Here is a 19,757-nt window from a genome sequence, read left to right on the forward strand (position 1 = left end):
GATTACCCAATGCAAAATTGGTTAGACAGGCTCGATGGTGCCACTCACAAGGTTAATCAGTAGAAGGGTTGGTCTTTGACCCTTCTGGAAAGAGTTAGCCTGATCAAAACGTACCTGCTCCCTTTATTCATCTACCTGGGCAGTGTATGCATTTTACCAGAGCCTCTCTGGACCCGGGTGTACAACCTGTTCTTTTTAATGTTGTGGGGGAACAGGTTGAACCTGATCAGGAGAGATGTTACATACCGCACGAGGAGACTAGGGGGGTTATCTATGGTCAACCCTGTGGTGTTTCTTGTAGACACCTTTGTTAAGATCAACATAGGCAACCTTTGGCAGGAGAGGGCACTTCCATGGGTCTACTCCTGCCGGGATGGTTTCGGCCCTTCTTCCAGGAATGGGAGACAGGAGGGTGAGTGAAGGACCTTTGCACGCAGCACGGATATCTCCCAGCTTATGCTACCTTGGTTCTGAAGGTGATACGCCGGTGGGGTCTGGGGGTGTGGGAGAGCAGGACTCTGACGAGGACGCTCCTCGACGAAAGGGTCCTGCTGACCCATTTCCAGAAGCCCCTGGAGCTCAAGGAATGCCCAAGTTGGGACCTGGAGGGGGGTTGCGTTTACTGATTTCAACCCGGGTCCCCTTGACGTTTTGGGACTTGGCTTGGCGCTGCTTTCACGGGAGACTGTATGTAAGGAGTAACCTGAAGGGCAGGCCTCTGATTGGCAGGGGTTGCCCCCATCAGGAGTGTATGGCCTCAGCTGGCACACCTCTCCTATGCAGAGTGGGCTTATGGAGCCTTCAGGGGTCTTGGTGGCAGGGACCGTTGCACTTTATTTCTAGTTAGCCTAGTGGTCAGGTTCCACATCTGGAGTGCACGGTGTCTAATCTCGACTGAGTTGAAAGTCCTTCCCGTGGATACGGTATGTAGGAACATCCTGGGTGACCTGGTGAAGGTACGTTCTTTGGAGTATGAGAGGCTGGGCAAATCTATGGCTTCTCTGCTATGGAGAGGGCTTGTATTTTGTTAGGGACAGTCTTTTCTTAATCTTCTAGGGGTAGAGTAGGGAGAGAGGAGGGACAGGATAGGGAGAGAGGAGGGATAGGGCAGGGACAGTTTTCTCTGAAGGGTCAGTTTGAGGGGCAGACTAAGGACAGTCTAGGGAAAATTAGGGAAAGAATAGGGAGACCTTTTATTTCAAATTCAAGGGATACTACTTTGTGATGTCTGTGCCCGGCTTATCACCTCCAATCCCGGTGGGGGGCTGTGAGTGCACCATGTAGCCTTTTGTTTTGATTTGGGCAAAATGGAATGAAGTAGGGCTGCAGGTGAGCCGACCTTAGGCTTTCGGGTTATGTGTATAGTATATATTATGTATGTTGGTTTATTGGAGTGTATTATGGTTTTGTATATATTGTATATATTCACGTTTTGGGTGGTAGGTAGGTTGGGTGGGGAGTTGGGGGGAGTGGGATTCACACCTTCAAAGGTAGCCTGGCACGTCCCGAACATTGAACTCTGGGCACGGACTGGTGGAGCGGGCATGGCCCCCAGGCTGCGGCGGGCACAGTGTGGTATTTATAAAAAAAAAACCCTGGTGTGGCTTGGCACGTTCTGAACTGAACTCTGGGCACGGACAAAAAAAAAACATATATTTTTAGTTAGTTCCTTTTTATGCCAGTTGGCTTGTTCTTTCTGTTTGAATTTGGTTACTTAGGTTGCGATTTCAGTTATTTATGTTATTGCTTAAATTTGTTTTTTATGGGTACAGTATGGTACGGCTGTAGTTATAGTTTACAGGGTTTATGTAGTTGTAGTTTCCATAGGTTTATGTTTTAGGTATATAGTTGTATATTGTGTTATATGTTGAGTGTGTACGATGGGCAGGAAGCCCGGATATGGACATTTACTTTGTTTATGGATCATGGACTGTGGGGGAAGGGCCTTATATTGCTTTATATGGTTATTCTTATTGTTACAGTTTGTCTTTGTTATGTTTTTTACTTTTATAATAAAAAATCTACAGGATTAAACCCAGGATCAGTACAGGATAACCTGCAGCTGGACTTGTGAAATTCTATAACCAGGGTGTAATGGTTTTTTTGCAAAGTGCCTTGCAAGAAGTGAGCTGCCTGATTGCGACATGAGAGCTGTTTTATACTTGTATTTAAATATGTTAGTTTTAACGGGTATATATTACTATACCTGCTCCCTAAGTATGACAACATGTGGACACTTCGTCTTTGTGCGTTCCATGTGACACACGACTGTGGACACTTTGTCCTTTCAGACAAAGTGTAATAAAGTTGGTTTAAAATTTGGAACGCTACGTGCGTTCCATGCAGCGTGAGACCATGAAACTCCTCCCACAGCGGGATTTTCCTCCCTCTGTGACTACAGAGAACCACCCACGGCGTCCTCTTTGAGCAAAATCATGGAGCATGTAAGCTATATATATCTGTGTTGTTTTAATGTATGTGTTGTTGAGCTGTACTAGCCGAAACACATTGCTCTTAATTGTAAATAAGTTGTGATATACCAAGAGAGAAGATTTAATATGACGATCTTTTTTCAAAACGAGCGCGGATACTTTTTTCCTCTTCTCTGCTAACGACCTGAGAGCTGGGTTCTCCTGTACCAGAGAGTGAGCGGAAGTCATATACCTGGGGTGGTGTGCCCCAGCTCTTGCAGCAGAAATCTAATTATGAGTCCCATCACCCAGGCTCATCACCAGTTACACGGATTGTTTTGACTTCATCACTGTACAACCTCCCCAAAGGTACTGCGCTAATAATGTGTTCAGGGGACAGTGACTGCAGATTTCAGTTAGCAGATTTCGTCATTTGGTTAACTGATGTTCCTGCAAGGCTAAATTAGTTCAGAGGAAATTGGCTGGTGTCCTTGGGTAACATGAGGACAGAGAAGGAGCACTACTATACTGGTTGGGGATTGCATCTAGGGTGGGATGGTCTGTTGCAAGGGTAAATCGGCTCATGGCTGGAGTGGTGTTTGGTTTGAAGCTGAAGGGCAGTCAGGACGTGACAAATTGGTTTTTAGTAAGCCGGGCCCTTAAAGGTTTTCAGAGGAGAAAGAGGAGACCAGATAAATGAAGGCCAGTTTTGTTTAAATTGTTGGAGGAACTCGGGGTTAGATTGGAAAAAAATTTGTACTGGGGAGTTTGAACTGATTTTATTTAGAATGGCTTTTGCATTGGCCTTTTTTTGGAGCGTTGCGATTGGGGGAGTTGGTTTCTCCTAATAAAAGAAAAGGGGGTGGTTTATTGACAAAGGGGTGTGAGACTTCTGGAAGGCAGTTTGGAAGTTTTTATACGGTGATCTAAAACGGATCACACAGGTAAAGGAAAGAGAATTGTAATTGGCCAAGTTCAGGGGTCACGGATGTGCCCTGTCAGGTGTTGGAAGGTTTATTGTAATGCCTCCGGTTTGGGGGCAGGACTTTTCTTGTGTCTTGCAGATGGGTCATTTTTATCTAGATTCTAATTTATTGCATTTTTTTGGAAGGTTTTGTCAAGTTTGGGGCTTGATAGCTTCAAGTTTAGGTCCTACTCTTTTAGGGTGGGGGTGGCAATAGAGGCGGCAAAATGGAGATGGGGTCCGGAAGTAATTAAGATGATTGGCAGATGGGAGGCTGAAATGTATAGATCCAATATCAGACCGCAGTTGTTATAAAGCTAGGGTTGGAGGGAGTGGGAGGGGTACAAGGGGGAGAGATACATTGAGAAGAAGGATGCTATCTATTGTCTTTTTCAAAGCTATTTGGGGTGATATTTCTCCCCTTCCTATTCCCTCTTACCACCCCTTCCCCCCTCACCTCTCTTTTTCTTCTTTTTCAGGTCTTTGCCCTACTCTGGTGTGGATTATGGGGCATTCCTATGTTTATTGGGGTGCTAAGAGGGCTAGCATATGCAGTTGGGGTTTGCGGCGATTGTAGCACTGCTATGGTGGATAGGTTTATGAAGTAAGTCATGGTGTAGGGTGATATCGGAGTTTCAGCATTTTGTGGGGCTGGATGGGGTACCAAATATTTTGGTACTGCATGTTGGGCGGAAAGATTTGGGAAGACTACCTTTTCAGGAGCTTTTAAGGGATATTCATTATGGTATGTAACTCATGATAAATGTCATTAGGAAAAACAACACAACAGCAGAATTGCGCTTTTTTTGGTCGCCCTGTCTACAAGACAAAGGATTATAAAAAGCGATCAAAAAGTTGTATATACTCCAAAATGGTGCCAATAGAATTGAAGTAAAAATAAAAAGTTATGGTGGTCAGAAGATAGTGGCAGAAAATAATTTTGTATCATTGTTATCCTTCTGATAGTGCCATTTAAATGCCCTCATTGGTATTCCCGGATTCTGAACAGCCCCCCCCCCCCTTCTGCAATGAAATCGTGAGGTGCCGTTTAGGTGCCCTGGATTCCCAGGCTGCTATGGTTGATTACCTATCAGGAAACAGAAACAGGTAGAGTAGGTATGCCTGTATCAGGTCTTGATACTATGGTATTCCATTGTACTCCTGTGAGTGATCAAACAATCACAAGTTCAAGTTCCATATAGGGACTAAAAAAAATTGAAATGGAGTTTCAAAAGTTTTATTAATTACAGTATTATAAAAAAAGGTAATATAAGCTTAAAACCCCCCTTTCCCATATTTATAATAAAAATTTTTAAAAAGCATATTTGGAATGACCCTATAAGAAGTCATGTAAAATATGCCAAGGATTCCTGTTCTGGAGAACTCCACCCCTACACATAAAACTGTATAGATCTGGGCTGTCCTATTTGGCAGCAACACCCAACACTGCGCGCTCCATCATAATCTCACCAAATGGTGTCCAAATCAAGGTGACATCAGAGTCCCGGATACCAGAAAAACAGAACAACACTGAATGCTGATGGGAAACCCTCTTACACATGAGGAGTGTTTTTTTCCCACTGGAGTGGCCCTTTAAGAAGTCATGGAAAATGGAATTCCTTTTCCGGAGAACTCCTAGACATCCAACTGTCCACAACACAGTGCTCAGAGCAGACGGAGCACAGGAGCATCACACAAGTCTACTGCAACTGTTGATTGAGGGAAGCAGGAAAAAATGTACCGAATTACTTCAGATAACGAAACCTCGCAGCCGGATCGAGCGCCCAACCCGCCCCCACCAAACGATTATTTGACCTGGTCCATCGTGAACTTGGTCTGTTTCTTTTGGCCCCTTGGGCTCGCTGCCTTGTTCTTCTCCATCAAGGTAGCCGCCAAAAAATACTTATTGTTATTATATAGTATTTGTTTCTTTATTCTTCTTCTTACTTTTTTACTCAATATTTTTTGCTTAAAGTTTAATTTCTTTTTTTCCCCTTTTTATAATTGTATTTTCTGTTATTTCACTATTTTCCTCTTAGATGTTTCTCTTTTCTTGCTCTCATACTGATGTTTTGTGCATTTGTTTGCTGTCTATATAAGAAGTTGTGGCCGCTGTTTATCAGCCGATTAGGAGACGGAATGATGTCTTGTTTAATAAGTCTAAATATGCAGATAGTGTCAGGAGGAGGTGGAGGTCTACTGTAAGACATGATTGAGGGGAGAAGGAAAGGAAGCATGGATGCACTAAATATGCACATAGGCATATATGGAAGTTTTGCGATCTTCACTCACAGACCTGGTGTACACCCTTAACCCCTTCATGATCTGGCTGAGGAGGGTTTTCTACGAATGGGTGTAGACTAGAGATGAGCGAGCACCAAAATGCTCGGGTGCTCGTTGCTCGAGTTGAGCTTTCCGCGATGCTCAAGAGATCGTTTCAAGTAACAAACCCCATTGAAGTCAATGGGCGACTCGAGCATTTTTGTATATCGCTGATGCTCGCTAAGGTTTTCATTTGTGAAAATCTGCAAAACCTACGAAAGTGATGGAAACGCCACAGAAACGGATAGGGCAGGCGAGGGGCAACATGCAGGGCTGCATCTCAGGTTCCCAGGTCCCACTATTAAGCCACAATAGCGGCAAGAGTGGGCCCCCCCCCAACAATTTTTTACTTCGGACAAACCCTCATTAGCAAGGCACACCTTAGCTAAGCACCACACTACCTCCAACCAAGCACAATCACTGCCTGCGGGACACACCGATGCCTCTTCTCCTGGGTTACATGCTGCCCAACCCACCCGCACGACCCTGTGTCCGCAGCGCACACAAAAGTGTCCCTGTGCAGCCTTCAGCTGCCCTCATGCCACACGCTGGCTATATAGCCACACCACCCTCATGTCTATTTATAAGTGCGTCTGCGATGAGGAGGAACCGGAGGCACACACTGCAGAGGGTTGGCAGGGCCAGGCAGCGACCCTCTTTGAAAGGGAAGGGGGGGGGGGGGGCGATAGCCCACAATGCTGTTGAGAATTGATAATAGATTGACGTTTCGTCTTCATTACAATCCTGTGCCACCTCCGTCAGGAGCTGCACACGTGGGCATAAAGGGGAGTCCGCTGCCACCCCAGCACATCTCCACATCTCCACAATGCAGCAATACTTTGTGTGGGAAGTATGTGAGTGGGCCCTGGGTCAGCCTCTGTCCCAGCAAACACCTTGTGTGGCCCAAGGTGCTGCGAGTGACATAGCAATGGGGACCCCATGTGTCCACACATTCTGTTTGGGTGTCGGATACCTCATCGACAACGCAAGTGGTAAACCATCTGCACCCTACCCAAGTCTGTCAGTGTTTTGGGGACAGACAGGTAAAACACCTCAATGGGAAGTCTGTGTGCACCCACAGCATGGGTGGCTAGCAGGAACCCACAGACGGTACATAAAGAAATCCCATTGCAGTGCCCCGGATAGCTGAGGTTACGTGAGAGAAAACACATGTTGGCTGCGGCCCACACTCCATGCCCTAGACATTCTGTTTTTTTTTTAAGTGCCAGGTAGGTACAGCTCTGCTATGGCAAGTCTGTGTGCACCCACAGCATGGGTGGCTAGCAGGAACCCACAGACGGTACATAAAGAAATCCCATTGCAGTGTCCCGGATAGCTGTGGTAACATGAGAGAAAATACATGTTGGCCTCGGCCCACAATCCATGCCCTAGTCAGTCTGGGTTTTTTGGGGGCCAGATAGGTAGAACACCGCAATAGGAAGACTTAGTGCACCCATAGTATACACAGACCCCTGTAATATTCCTGTAGCAAAGGTGTAAGCTGACCCCAGTAATAGTTATGTTGCAGAAGTCTAGGGAGACCCCAGTAACATTTCTGTAGTAACAGTATAGACAGACCCCAGTAACATTTCATTAGCAGAAGTATAGACAGACCCCTGTAACATTTCTGTAGCAGAAGTATAGGCAGACCCCTGTAACATTTACGTGCCAGAAGTATAGGCAGAACCCCAGTAACATTTTAGTAGCAGAAGTATACGCAGACCCCCTAGTAACCTTTATGTAGCAGCAGCATTGGCAGACCCCTGTAACATTTCAGTAGCAGCAGTACAGGCAGAGCCCAGTATTTGTAACATTTCAGTAGTAACAGTATAGACAGACCCCAGTAACATTTCTGTTGTAACAGTATAAACAAAGCCGAGTAACATTTCTGTAGTAACAGTATAGGCAGACCCCTGTAACATTTATGTAGCAGAAGCATAGGCAGACCCCTGTAACATGTCTGTAGTAGAAGTATAGGCAGACCCCAGTAATATTTTTGTAGCAGCAGTATAAGCAGACCCCTGAAACATTTATGTAGCAGAAGCATAGGCAGACCCCTGTACCATTTTTGTAGCAACAGTATAGGCAGACCCCAGTACCATTTCTGTAGAAGTAAAGGCAGACCCCAGTAACATGTCTGGCGCCGCAGTATAAGAAGACCCCTGTAACATTTCTGTAGCAGAAGCATAGGCAGACCCCAGTACCATTTTTGTAGCAGAAGTATACGCAGACCCCCTGTAACATTTACGTTGCAGCAGTATAGGCAGACCCCAGTAACATTTATGTGGCAGAAGTATAGGCAGACCCCAGTAACATTTATGTAGCTGCAGTATAGGCAGACCCCAGTATCAGTTCTGTAGCAGCAGTATAGGCAGACCCCAGCACAATTTCTGTAGTAGAAGTATAGGCAAACCCCTGTAAAATTTACGTGGCAGCAGTATAGGCAGACCCCAGTAACATTTTTGTAGCAGAAGTATACGCAGACCCCTGTAACATTTCTGTAGTAACACTATAGACAGATCCCAGTAACATTTCTGTAGCAGAAGTATAGGCAGACCCCTGTAACATTTACGTGGCAGCAGTATTGGCAGACACCAGTAACATCCTTGTGGCAGCAGTATAGGCAAACCCCTGTAAAATTAACGGGGCAGCAGTATATGCAGACCCCAGTAAGATCCTTGTGACTGCAGTATAGGAAGACCCCTGTAACATGTAAGTGGCAGCAGTATAGGCAGACCCCTGTAACATGTAAGTGGCAGCAGTATAGGCAGACCCCTGTAACATGTAAGTGGCAGCAGTATAGACAGACCCCTGTAACTTTCTTGTAGTAGAAGTATAGGCAGGCAGGCAGACCCCAGTAAAATTTCTGTAGTAATAGTATAGGCCAACCTTTGAAACATTGGGATACCATGAGCGTAGACGAAGGCCGGAAAAATTAGTTGGATAAGAGTGTAGGCATGGGCCCCAAAAATTAGTGTACCAAGAGTACAAGTGTACCTCTGAAAAATTTATCAACCGAGAGGGCAGGTGAAACCCATAAACATTTTTTTAAAGATTCAGCTCACTGTTGCTTAAGTTGTAACAGATCCTGGAGGCAGCCCTGTTGAAAAAATTGGTACATGTTACAGTCTCAATACTTTTAAATCTTAGAAAAATTATAAAAACATTGGTAGATATAGATGAGCCTTTTGGGCTGCAGAAAAATTGGCCGTTCAGCACGATGACATGTTGTTTCTGGAGGAGAAGTAGCAGGAGGAGGATTAATGTCAGAGACAGATTGACAAAGATAAATGCCCCGTTTTCCCGGTGATAGAGAAGAGTGCTTTTATATGTGGTTGCAGCAAAAAGAATCCGCTGCAACTCTGCCGGTGGAAAAAAGAAGTCTGGGGAAATCCAGGCTTTTTTCATCTTTATGAGTGTAAGCATGTCGGTACTGGCAGTACCCGCTCGCTTTTCCGTGATGATTCCCCCAGCTGCACTAAACACCCTCTCTGACAAGACGCTAGCGGCAGGGCAAGCCAGCACCTCCAGGGCATACAGTGCAAGTTCGTGCCACGTGTCCAGCTTTGACACCCAATAGTTGTATGGAGCTGAGGCATCACGGAGGATAATGGTATGATCGGCTACGTACTCCCTCACCATCTTTTTACAGTGCTCCCTCTGACTCAGCCTTGACTGGCTAGTGGTGACACAGTCTTTCTGGGGAGGCATAAAGCTGGCAAAGGCCTTGGAGAGTGTTCCCCTGCCTGCGCTGAACATGCTGCCTGATCTCCGCGCCTCCCCTGCTACTTGGCCCTCGGAACTGCGCCTTCTGCAGCTAGCGCTGTCAGATGGGAAGTTTACCATCAGTTTGTCCACCAGGGCCCTGTGGTATTGCATCACTCTCGAACCCCTTTCCTCTTCGGGAATGAGAGTGGAAAGGTTCTCCTTGTACCGTGGGTTGAGAAGGGTGTACACCCAGTAATCCGTAGTGGCCAGAATGCGTCTAACGCGAGGGTCACGAGAAAGGCAGCCAAACATGAAGTCAGCCATGTGTGCCAGGGAACCAGTACGCAACACATCGCTGTCCTCACTAGGAAGATCACTTTCAGGATCCTCCTCCTCCTCGTCCACAGGCCATAAACGCTGAACAGATGGGAGGCAAGCAGCATGGGTACCCTCTGCAGTCAGCCCAGCTGTCTCTTTCCCCTCCTCCTCCTCCTCCAAAACGTGCTGAGATATAGACATGAGGGTGCTCTGACTATCAAGCGTCATAGTCTCTTCCCCAGTCTCCTGTTCCTACCGCAAAGCATCAGGCTTCATGCTTTGCAGCGAACTTCTCAGCAGGCATAGCAGAGGAATGGTGAAACTAATGATTGCAGCATCGCCGCTCACCATCTGGGTAGACTCCTCAAAGTTTCCGAGGACCTGGCAGATGTCTGCCATCCAGGCCCACTCCTCGGTAAAGAATTGGGGAGGCTGACTCCCACTACGCTGCCCATGTTGGAGCTGGTATTCCACTATTGCTCTACGCTGCTCATACAGCCTGGCCAACATGTGGAGCGTAGAATTCCACCGTGTGGGCATGTCGCACAGCAGCCGGTGCTCTGACAGATTAAACCGATGTTGCAGGGTCCCGCAGGGTGGCAGCGTCCGTGGTGGACTTGCGGAAATGTGCGCAGACGCAGCGTACCTTGCCGAGCAGGTCTGACAAGTGCGGGTAGTTTTCCAGAAACCGCTGAACCACCAGATTGAAGATGTGGGCCAGGCATGGCACGTTTGTGAGGCTGACGAGCTGCAGAGCCACCACAAGGTTACGGCCATTGTCACACATGACCATGCCCGGTTGGAGGCTCAGCGGCGAAAGCCAGAGGTCGGTCTGCTCTTTCAGACCCTGCAGCAGTTCGGGAGCCATGTGTCTCTTGTCACCTAAGCTGAGTAGTTTCAGCACGGCCTGCTGACGCTTGCCCACCACTGTGCTGCCGCGCCACACCGACTGCTGGCGACGTGCTGCTTACACTTCTTAATTGAGAGGTAGAGGTTGCGTAGGAGGAGGAGGAAGGGGAGGGTTTAGAGGAGGTGGCATAGACCGCCGCAGATACCAGCACCGAGGTAGGACCCGCTATTCTGGCTGTGGGTAGGACGTGAGCGGTCCCATGCTCTGACTCGGTCCCAGCCTCCACCAAATTCACCCAATGTGCCGTCAGGGAGATATAGTGGCCCTGCCCGCCAGCACTTATCCATGTGTCCGTGGTTAAGTGGACCTTCCCAGTAACCGTGTTGGGGAGGGCACGATTTATGTTGCGGGAGATGTGCTGGTTTAGGGATGGGACGACACACCGGGAAAAATAGTAGCGACTGGGAACCGAGTAGCGCGGGACCGCCATCGCCATCATGTTTTTGAAAGCCTCCATTTCCACAAGCCTGTACGGCAGCATCTCCAGGCTGATTAATTTGGCAATGTGCACGTGTAAAGCTTGTGTGTGCGGGTGCGTGGCGGTGTATTTGCGCTTTCACTCCAACGTTTGCGCTAGGACAGTGGAGGTGAGGGTGTGGGTGCAGGCCGGGAGGCATTCGTGCCTGTGTCCTGAGAGGGGGGTTGGATCTGAGTGGCAGGTTGGGGCACAGGGAAAGAGGCAGTGGTGTGACCCAGAGGCTGTGAACGGCCTTCGTCCCACCTTGTGGGGTGCTTGGCCATCATATGCCTGCGCATGCTGGTGGTGGTGAGGCTGGTAATGGTGGCTCCCCGGCTGATCTTGGCGCGACATAGGTTACACACCACTGTTCGTCGGTCGTCTGCGCTCTCACTGAAAAACATCCACACCTTTGAACACCTAGCCCTCTGCACGGAGGCTTGGCGCGAGGGTGTGCTTTGGGAAACAGTTGGAGGATTCTTCGCTCTGGCCCTGCCTCTACCCCTGGCCACCCCACTGCCTCTTCCAACCTGTCCTGCTGCTGCACTTGCCTCCCCCTCTGAAGACCTGTCCTCAGTTGGCTTAGCAAACCAGGTGGGGTCAGTCACCTCATCGTCCAGCTGCTCTTCCTCCGAATCCTCTGTGCGCTCCTCCCTCGGACTTACTGCCCTTACTACTACCTCACTGATAGACAACTGTGTCTCATCATCATCATCCTCCTCTCCCACTGAACCCTCTTGAGACAGTTGCAGGAAGTCCCCAGCCTCATCACCCGGACCCCGGGAACTTTCCAAAGGTTGGGCATCGATCACGACAAACTCCTCAGGTGAGAGAGGAACCATTTTTTCCCACTCAAGGCCGGGACCCGAGAACAGTTCCTGGGAGTCTGCCTGCTCATCATAATATGTTATTTTCATAGAGTGAGGAGGCTGGGAGGAAGGAGGAGCAGCAGCCAGAGGATTCAGAGTTGCAGCAGTGGACTGTGTAGAACAGTGTTCCCCAACTCCAGTCCTCAGGGACCGCCAACAGGTCATGTTTTCAGGATTTCCACAGTGTTGCACAGGTGAAATAATTCTTGTGAATGTCTCAGACATTGCCACAGGTGTTCTTACTATAGGATATCCTGAAAAAATGACCTGTTGGTGGTCCCCGAGGACTGGAGTTGGGGACCCCTGGTGTAGAAGACTGGGTGGCCGATACATTGCTGGATGCATTTTCTGCCATCCACGAAAGGACCTGCTCGCACTGCTCTGTTTGTAATAAAGGTCTACCACGTGGACCCATAAATTGTGATATGAAGCTGGGCACCCCAGAAACTTGCCTCTCTCCTAATCCCGCAGCAGCCTGCTGTGATTCACCTGGACCAGGAACTCGGCCTGCGCCCACACCCTCACTTGAACCGCCGCATCCTCATCCGCGTCCACGTCCTCGACCCCTACCCCTCATCATGGCGGATTACAAATAGAGCATGGGCCAAATAAATTACCCCCCTGTACAGCACTGACAACTGGGCCTTAATTCACCGCATACAGAGACTTGTAGATAGTGGAGGCTCTATGCTGTGACTAGGAAAAAAGTAACCCGCTGTCTCGCGCTGATACCTTGAGGTAATTAACTGCTGGCAGAGACTTGTAGATAATAGAGGCTGTGTGGATTGGGAGAAGACTGTAAAGCCAGTGGATAGTGCTGGCAACTGCGGCGATCTCAACCCCACCAATGAAAATGGTATTGTGGGATGCTCTGCACAGCGGCTGAGCTGAAATACTTAGCAGTGGCCCCGATAATATTACAGTACTGTTTAGCGGTGAGACAGCGGTCTTATTCACTGCATACAGAGAACGGTATAAATAATTATGGAATTATTTGCGTTCACTTTCACGCTGAGAGCGGTATTGTAACGCTAACTCCGGACAGAAAAAAATAATACGGAAGGCTGCAAACAGGCCTAGCTGTGAAATAGTGAGGCACTACAACTCTCAGCAGCCACACAGTAAAATGCAGATGGTCAGATGCAGCCCAACGAAGGAGCGGTTGTTTTTTTAAAAAAAAGAATACAGGCTGTATAGTGTATATCACTTTCCCGCTATTAGTGGCTGTGTTGGCCCTACGCTGTGCGTATAATTCACTGTAGACACAGACCGGTATAAATAAGTATGGAATTATTTGCGTACACTTTCATGCTGACAGCGGTATTGTAACACGACCTCCAGCCAGAAAAAAAAAATACTAGGCCTAGCTGCGTAATACTGAAGCACTACAACTCCCAACAGCCACCCAGTAAAATGCACACGGTAAGAGGTAGCCCTAAGAAGGACCGTTGGGGTTCTTGTAGACAGGATCCTACACTACCACTGTCCCTATCTCAGCAGCACTTTCCCTATTCTCTGTATAATAGACTGCAGACTGAGAACGCTATAGCTGTAATGGCCTGCACAGCCCGAGATGAAAAAAGAAAAATTGTGCACTACTGCTCCCAGCCAGCCACAACAGTAATGCACACAGTCAGGTGTGGCCCTAAGAAGGACCATTGGGGTTCTTGTAGACCGGATCCTACACTACCTCTGTCCCTATCTCAGCAGCACTTTCCCTATGCTCTGTATAATAGACTGCAGACTGAGAACGCTATAGCTGTAATGGCCTGCACAGCCCGAGATGAATAAAAAAAAAATTTGTGCAAAACTGCTCCCAGCAGCCACAACAGTAATGCACACGGTCAGATGTGGCCCTAAGAGGGACCGTTTTTGAGGACAGGGTCCTACACTAACACTTTCCCTATCTCAGCAGCAGCACTTTCCCTAATCTTTGCCAGCGTGTGTCTGAGGCGAGCCGCGGGCGGGACCGCTTTAAATACTCGGCCGTCACTTGATCTCGCCAGCCACTCACTGCAGGGGGGTGGGATAGGGCTGGCACGTCACAGGAGGAAGTGGTAATGCCTTCCCTGCATGTCTATTGGCCAGAAAATGGCGCTAAACATGCAGGGAAGGAAATGGAATTGACTCGAGTACCGCGTGGTGCTCGTCTCGAGTAACGAGCATCTCGAGCACCCTAATGCCCGAACGAGCATCAAGCTCAGACCAGTGTGCTCGCTCATCTCTACCTGTGATGCTATGTGAAGTGATAATGCATTGCAGTACAGACGTGTGATCATAGGTTCTAGTCCGCTACAAATGTAAGAAAAAGCAATAACTTCTTTTTGCACTTTAAAAAAAACAAAATAATTTTAAAACCCACGTTTGGTATCATATCTGTAACGACCTGTACAATAAATTAAGCCCACTATTTATCCTGCAGGCAAACGCTATAAAAAAGAAGCAACAAACCCAAAATGCACCCTCCACTGCGAGGACACAGATCCTGCTATTAACCCCTTACATGCCACGATCAATGTTGATCCTGGACAATAGCATCCAGATCTGCCAAGACCTGTGATTGTTAATAATACTAATAATACATTGCAGTACAGAAGTAGCTCAATGTATCAACTTAGCAATCAGAACTCCATAGGTTCAAGTCCCTGACAAGGACATGAAAAAAAATAAAAATAGTAAAAAAGAAACAATAAAATATAGCAATAAGAAAAACTTTTTTTGCACACTTTCGATGCTTTGTTGTTTTTTTAAAAAAAACAGCAGATTTGGTATCACCGTATCCGTAACAACCAATAAATTGAACAAACAATTTAACTTGCTTATTTAGTTAATTTTGCCTCCCAAAAAACAATAAATGGGGAAAAAAATCCCCATGCAGCTTTCACTTCAACCTCAGTAGTATAAGAAATGAAAGCTGTGCTATGATTACTTGCTATGGGCAGCAAAGAGATTTTATTTTAGACAGCTTTCATAAGAGTGCAATGCCTACTATTCCGTGCCCCACCCTCCCCCCACCGTAGTTGCTAGGGTGATGAGGAGTGAGTGTGAGGCGTAGCGTGTAGTTACATAAAGCGTACACATGAGGGCAGAGTTGTTTTGATTACAAACTGCCCCACTGTGCATAGACGAGTTATAATTAGAGATGAGCGAGTATACTCGATAAAGGCAATTGGTCAAGACTGAAGGTTCGGGTGTCGGCGGGGGAGCGGTGAGTAGCGGCAGTCAGCAGGAGGGAGTGGGGGGGAGAGAGGTAGAGAGAGATCTCCCCTCCGTTCCGCCCCGCTCTCCCCCGCAGCTCCCTGCCCGCTGCCAGCACCCGAATATTCCGTTTCGAGCGGGGAGATACTCGCTAAAGGCAATGCTCGCTCGAGCAATTGCCTTTAGCGAGTATACTCGCTCATCTCTAGTTATAATAGATGTGGGGGCAGGGTGTATAATGAATTCATGGGCAGCATTGCCTTTCAGGGTACCAAGAATGCTGAGTGGTGCCCCCTGGAGGAGTGTAATGGCAGTCTTATTGCCTGTCACTCAGCTCTCCCAGAAACAGAAATAAGTAACAAAAATGTTCTTTGTGCCCCTTATGCCATTACTGAATCTCTCCTTTTCCTTTGCAGAGCCGCGATGCCGCTCAACGGAATAACTCACAGTTGGCCACTGAGCACGGCCGTACAGCCTATAGCCTGAATATTGTCGCTACCGTGATCGGGGTCCTTCTAATCATCATCTCTCTGGTGGTTTTTTTCATTTTTTTTACCAAATTCATGAACAATCTACAAAGCCACCACTTTAAAAAAGAAACATGGGCATCTGAAATGACTGGCTGAAAAGCCCCTAAGGGGGGAAAATGTAAATAAAACCTAAAAACACCTGCTGTGTGCTGTCGTGCTTTATGGGAGTCTAGTACAATTGCGCAACTTATTCGCACTTCTTGGCCATAGAGGCAACAGTCCACTATGTGCGATAACCGAGTATCATCATTGGCATCAGTGTGGGATGTGTAGAGTAATGTCGTAGAGTGGTCCTCCTATAGGCGTCTCCTATCAGCCGGGCTCCAGGACTTCTCTAGTGCTGCACCTGCTCTCTCTCCAGTAATGAAGGGAAGGGAGGAACACAGAGGAGGAGAAGCTAATGAAAACCCCTCCCTTCTTACTTACTCAGTGATAGTTCCCACTCCAAGGACCACCAACCCCATCCAAGATTGCCACTCCTGCCTACAGTTACTTGCACGCAACACGCACAACCATACATGGGGTGAGAATCATATATACAATGCAGTAAAGAGATGGGCATGGGATTTCCGAAAAGCTCCAACATCAGAGAACCAGCAAGAAGACCCCTTTGGTCATTCCTAAAGTCCTTAAATTGCCAGTCCATTCTGGTGGGGAAAGAACATTCTGCATCTTTTCAATAGACATTGTGTTTCAATTTCTCACAAGATAGGTAATTAATAGAAATGAGTGAGAATGCTCGTCCGAGCGTTAGCACACTCGAGAGTACTCGTTACTGGAGCGAGCACCACAAGGTGCTCGAGAAAATTTCAGGGTCACCTCCCCACATGTTTAGCAGCTTTTTTTAGCCAATGAACATGCAGGGAAGGCTTTGGCACTTCCTGCTATGACATGCCAACCCTGTGCTCGTCTATAGCAGTGACTGGCTGGCCGCATCAGGTGACCTACGAGCATAAAAACTCAGGCCACCTAATGCTCGCCTCACACGCAGGCTGGATTAGCTGAGGGACAGAGCTGCTGTCAATCAGGGAGAGCGGTAGTGTAGTTTAGAAGAAGCGTGTAGGCAGGGATTAGAGATGAGCGAACGTGCTCGGCCCCACCCCTTTTTCACCCGAATACCGCGATTTCCAAGTACTTCCGTACTCGGGCGAAAAAATTCGGGGGGCGCCGTGGCGGCACGGGGGGTAGCAGTGGGGAGTGAGGGGGAGAGGGAGAGAGAGAGGGCTCCCCCCTGTTCCCCGCTGATACCCCCCGCACCGCCACGCCTCTCCCCGCCCATTGGCGCCCCCCGAATCTTTTCACCCGAGTACTGAAGTACTTGAAAATGGCGGTACTCGGGTGCGTAAGTACTCGAAACGAGTACGTTCGCTCATCTCTAGCAGGGATCCATATTGCAAGAACCCAACAGTTCTTTTTAGGACTATTCCAACTGTACTTTTGTGCATCAGCCGTTTGGCTGGCTGGGAGCAGTAGTGCGCACCAACCTTTCACAAGCATCCCGGCTGTATACTGTATACTGTTACCGGTTTTATGCAATATACTGCTAGTGGTGTACACAGAGTAGATAGGAAGTAACAAAACTCCTCTCATTTTTCTTTTTTTTTTTGGGGGGGGGGGGGGGGCTTAAAGCGCACGCTATATACCCCTGTGTGCGTTCTATCGATGCATACTATGTAATTTGACTATACGCAGTTTACAGTATTGTTTGGCCTTAAAGCATACACTATATACCCCTGCATGTGTCCTGTCGATGCATACTATGTAACTTGACTGTACGCAGTTTACAGTGTATATTTTGGTCTTAAAGCGTACGCTATATACCCCTGTGTGCGTTCTGTCAAAAAACACTATCTAACAAGACTATACACAGTTTACTTTTTGAGGGGGGAGGCTTAAAGGGGTTGTCCCGCGAAAGCAAGTTGGGGTATACACTTCTGTATGGCCATATTAATGCACTTTGTAATATACATCGTGCATTAATTATGAGCCATACAGAAGTTATTCACGTCCCCGTCTCCATGGTGCCGTCTAATTTCAGCGTCTAATCTCCCGATTAGACGCGCTTGCGCAGTCTGGTCTTCTCCCTTCTGAATGGGGCCGCTCGTGCCGGAGAGCTGCTCCTCGTAGCTCCGCCCCGTCACGTGTGCCGATTCCAGCCAATCAGGAGGCTGGAATCGGCAATGGAACGCACAGAGCCCACGGTGCACCATGGGAGAAGACTTGCGGTCCACCGTGGGTGAAGATCCCGGCGGCCATCTTCGCAAGGTAAGTAAGAAGTCACCGGAGCGCGGGGATTCGGGTAAGTACTATCCGTTTTTTTTTTTAAACCCCTGCATCGGGTTTGTCTCGCGCCGAACGGGGGGGGCTATTGAAAAAAAAAACAAACCCGTTTCGGCGCGGGACAACCCCTTTACAGCATACGCTATATACCCGTGTGTGCATCCTGTCAAAAAACACTATCTAACAAGACTATACACAGTCTACAGTGTGTATTTTGGGCCTAAAGCAAACGCTATATACCCCTGTGTGTGTCCTTACTATGCATACTATCTAACTTGACTGTACGCAGTTTACAGTTTTTTTGGGGCGGGGGCTTAAAGCATACGCTATATACCCCTGTGTGCGTCCTGTCAGAAAACACTATCTAACAAGACTATACACAGTTTACAGTGCGTATTTTGGGCTTAAAATGAATGCTAGTTACCCCTGTGTGCTTCCTGTAAAAAAACACTAACAAGACTATACGCAACTTACAGTGTCTATTTTGGGCTTAAAGTGTACACAAAATACCTCACAGTTTGCATAGAATTTTGCCGAAGAGCATTATACAAGATGATGAAGGCTAGGGGTAAGGGTCGAGGACGTGGGCGTCCGAATGAGGGTGTGGGCAGAGGCCGAGGTCCTGGGCAGGGTGAAACAGTGCATGCTGCTGAGGGGGAAGTAGAACGCCGCGTATCGATGCTCCCTAGCTTTATCCCACAGTTTGCAGGTCCACGGGGTAGACCATTATTAATAGCACAACAGTGCGATCAGGTGATGACGTGGATAGCAGACAACATGTCCAGTAATTTATCCAACACCCAGTCTTCAATGCAGTCCACTCACGCTAGCCAAGGGACTGGACCTCTGAATCCTCAGGCTGCTCCTCCTTCCTCCCAGCCTGGTCACGGTTCGCCTATACTCTTGGTACACACGTTTCAGGGGTTCGCCTATACTCCTGGTCAACAAATTTTTCAGGTGTTCGCCTATAGTCTTGGTACACAAATGTTTTAGGGGTTCGGCTATACTCTTCGCAAACAAATGTTTGAGGGGTTCGCCTATACTCTTGGTACACACATTTTTAAGGCGTTTGCCTATACTCTTGGTGCACAAATTTTTAAGGGGTTCGCCTATACTCTTGGTAAAGCAATTGTTTCCAGGGTTCCCCTATACTCTTGGTAAACAAATTTTTCAGCAGTGTAGGGGTTCACCTATACTCTTGGAACACAAATTTTTCTGGGGTTCGCCCATACACTTGGTACACACGTTTCAGGGGTTTGCCTATACTCTTGGTACACAAATGTTTCAGGGGTTCGCCTATAGTTTTGGTACACAAACATTTCAGGGGTTCGCCTATACTCTTGGTAAACAAATGTTTCAGGGGTTCCCCTATATAGTCTTAGTACACAAATGTTTCAGGGGCTTGCCTATACTCTAAATAAACAAATCTTTCAAGGGTTCGCCTATACTCTTGGTAAAGCAACTGTTTCTAGGGTTAGCCTATACTCTTGGTACACAAATTTTTAAGAAGTTTGCCTATACTCTTGGTGCACAAATTTTTAAGGGGTTCGCCTATACTCTTGGTAAAGCAATTGTTTCTAGGGTTCCCCTATACTCTTGGTAAACAAATTTTTCAGCAGTGTAGGGGTTCACCTATACTCTTGGAGCACAAATTTTTCTGGGGTTCGCCCATACACTTGGTACACACGTTTCAGGGGTTTGCCTATACTCTTGGTACACAAATGTTTCAGGGGTTCGCCTATAGTTTTGGTACACAAACATTTCAGGGGTTCGCCTATACTCTTGGTAAA

General features: G+C 47.6%; 1 long non-coding RNA gene across 1 annotated transcript; it reads left to right on the forward strand.

Annotated features, from left to right (window-relative positions):
* Positions 1-5,051: 5,051 nt before the first annotated feature.
* LOC136572003 (uncharacterized) lies at positions 5,052-15,826 on the forward strand. Its single transcript, XR_010785730.1, has 2 exons — positions 5,052-5,260; positions 15,574-15,826. It is a non-coding gene; the product is annotated as an uncharacterized lncRNA (long non-coding RNA).
* Positions 15,827-19,757: the final 3,931 nt, after the last annotated feature.

The sequence above is a fragment of the Eleutherodactylus coqui genome, chromosome 6, assembly GCF_035609145.1.
Source record: "Eleutherodactylus coqui strain aEleCoq1 chromosome 6, aEleCoq1.hap1, whole genome shotgun sequence".
NCBI classification, from domain to species: Eukaryota; Metazoa; Chordata; class Amphibia; order Anura; family Eleutherodactylidae; genus Eleutherodactylus; species Eleutherodactylus coqui.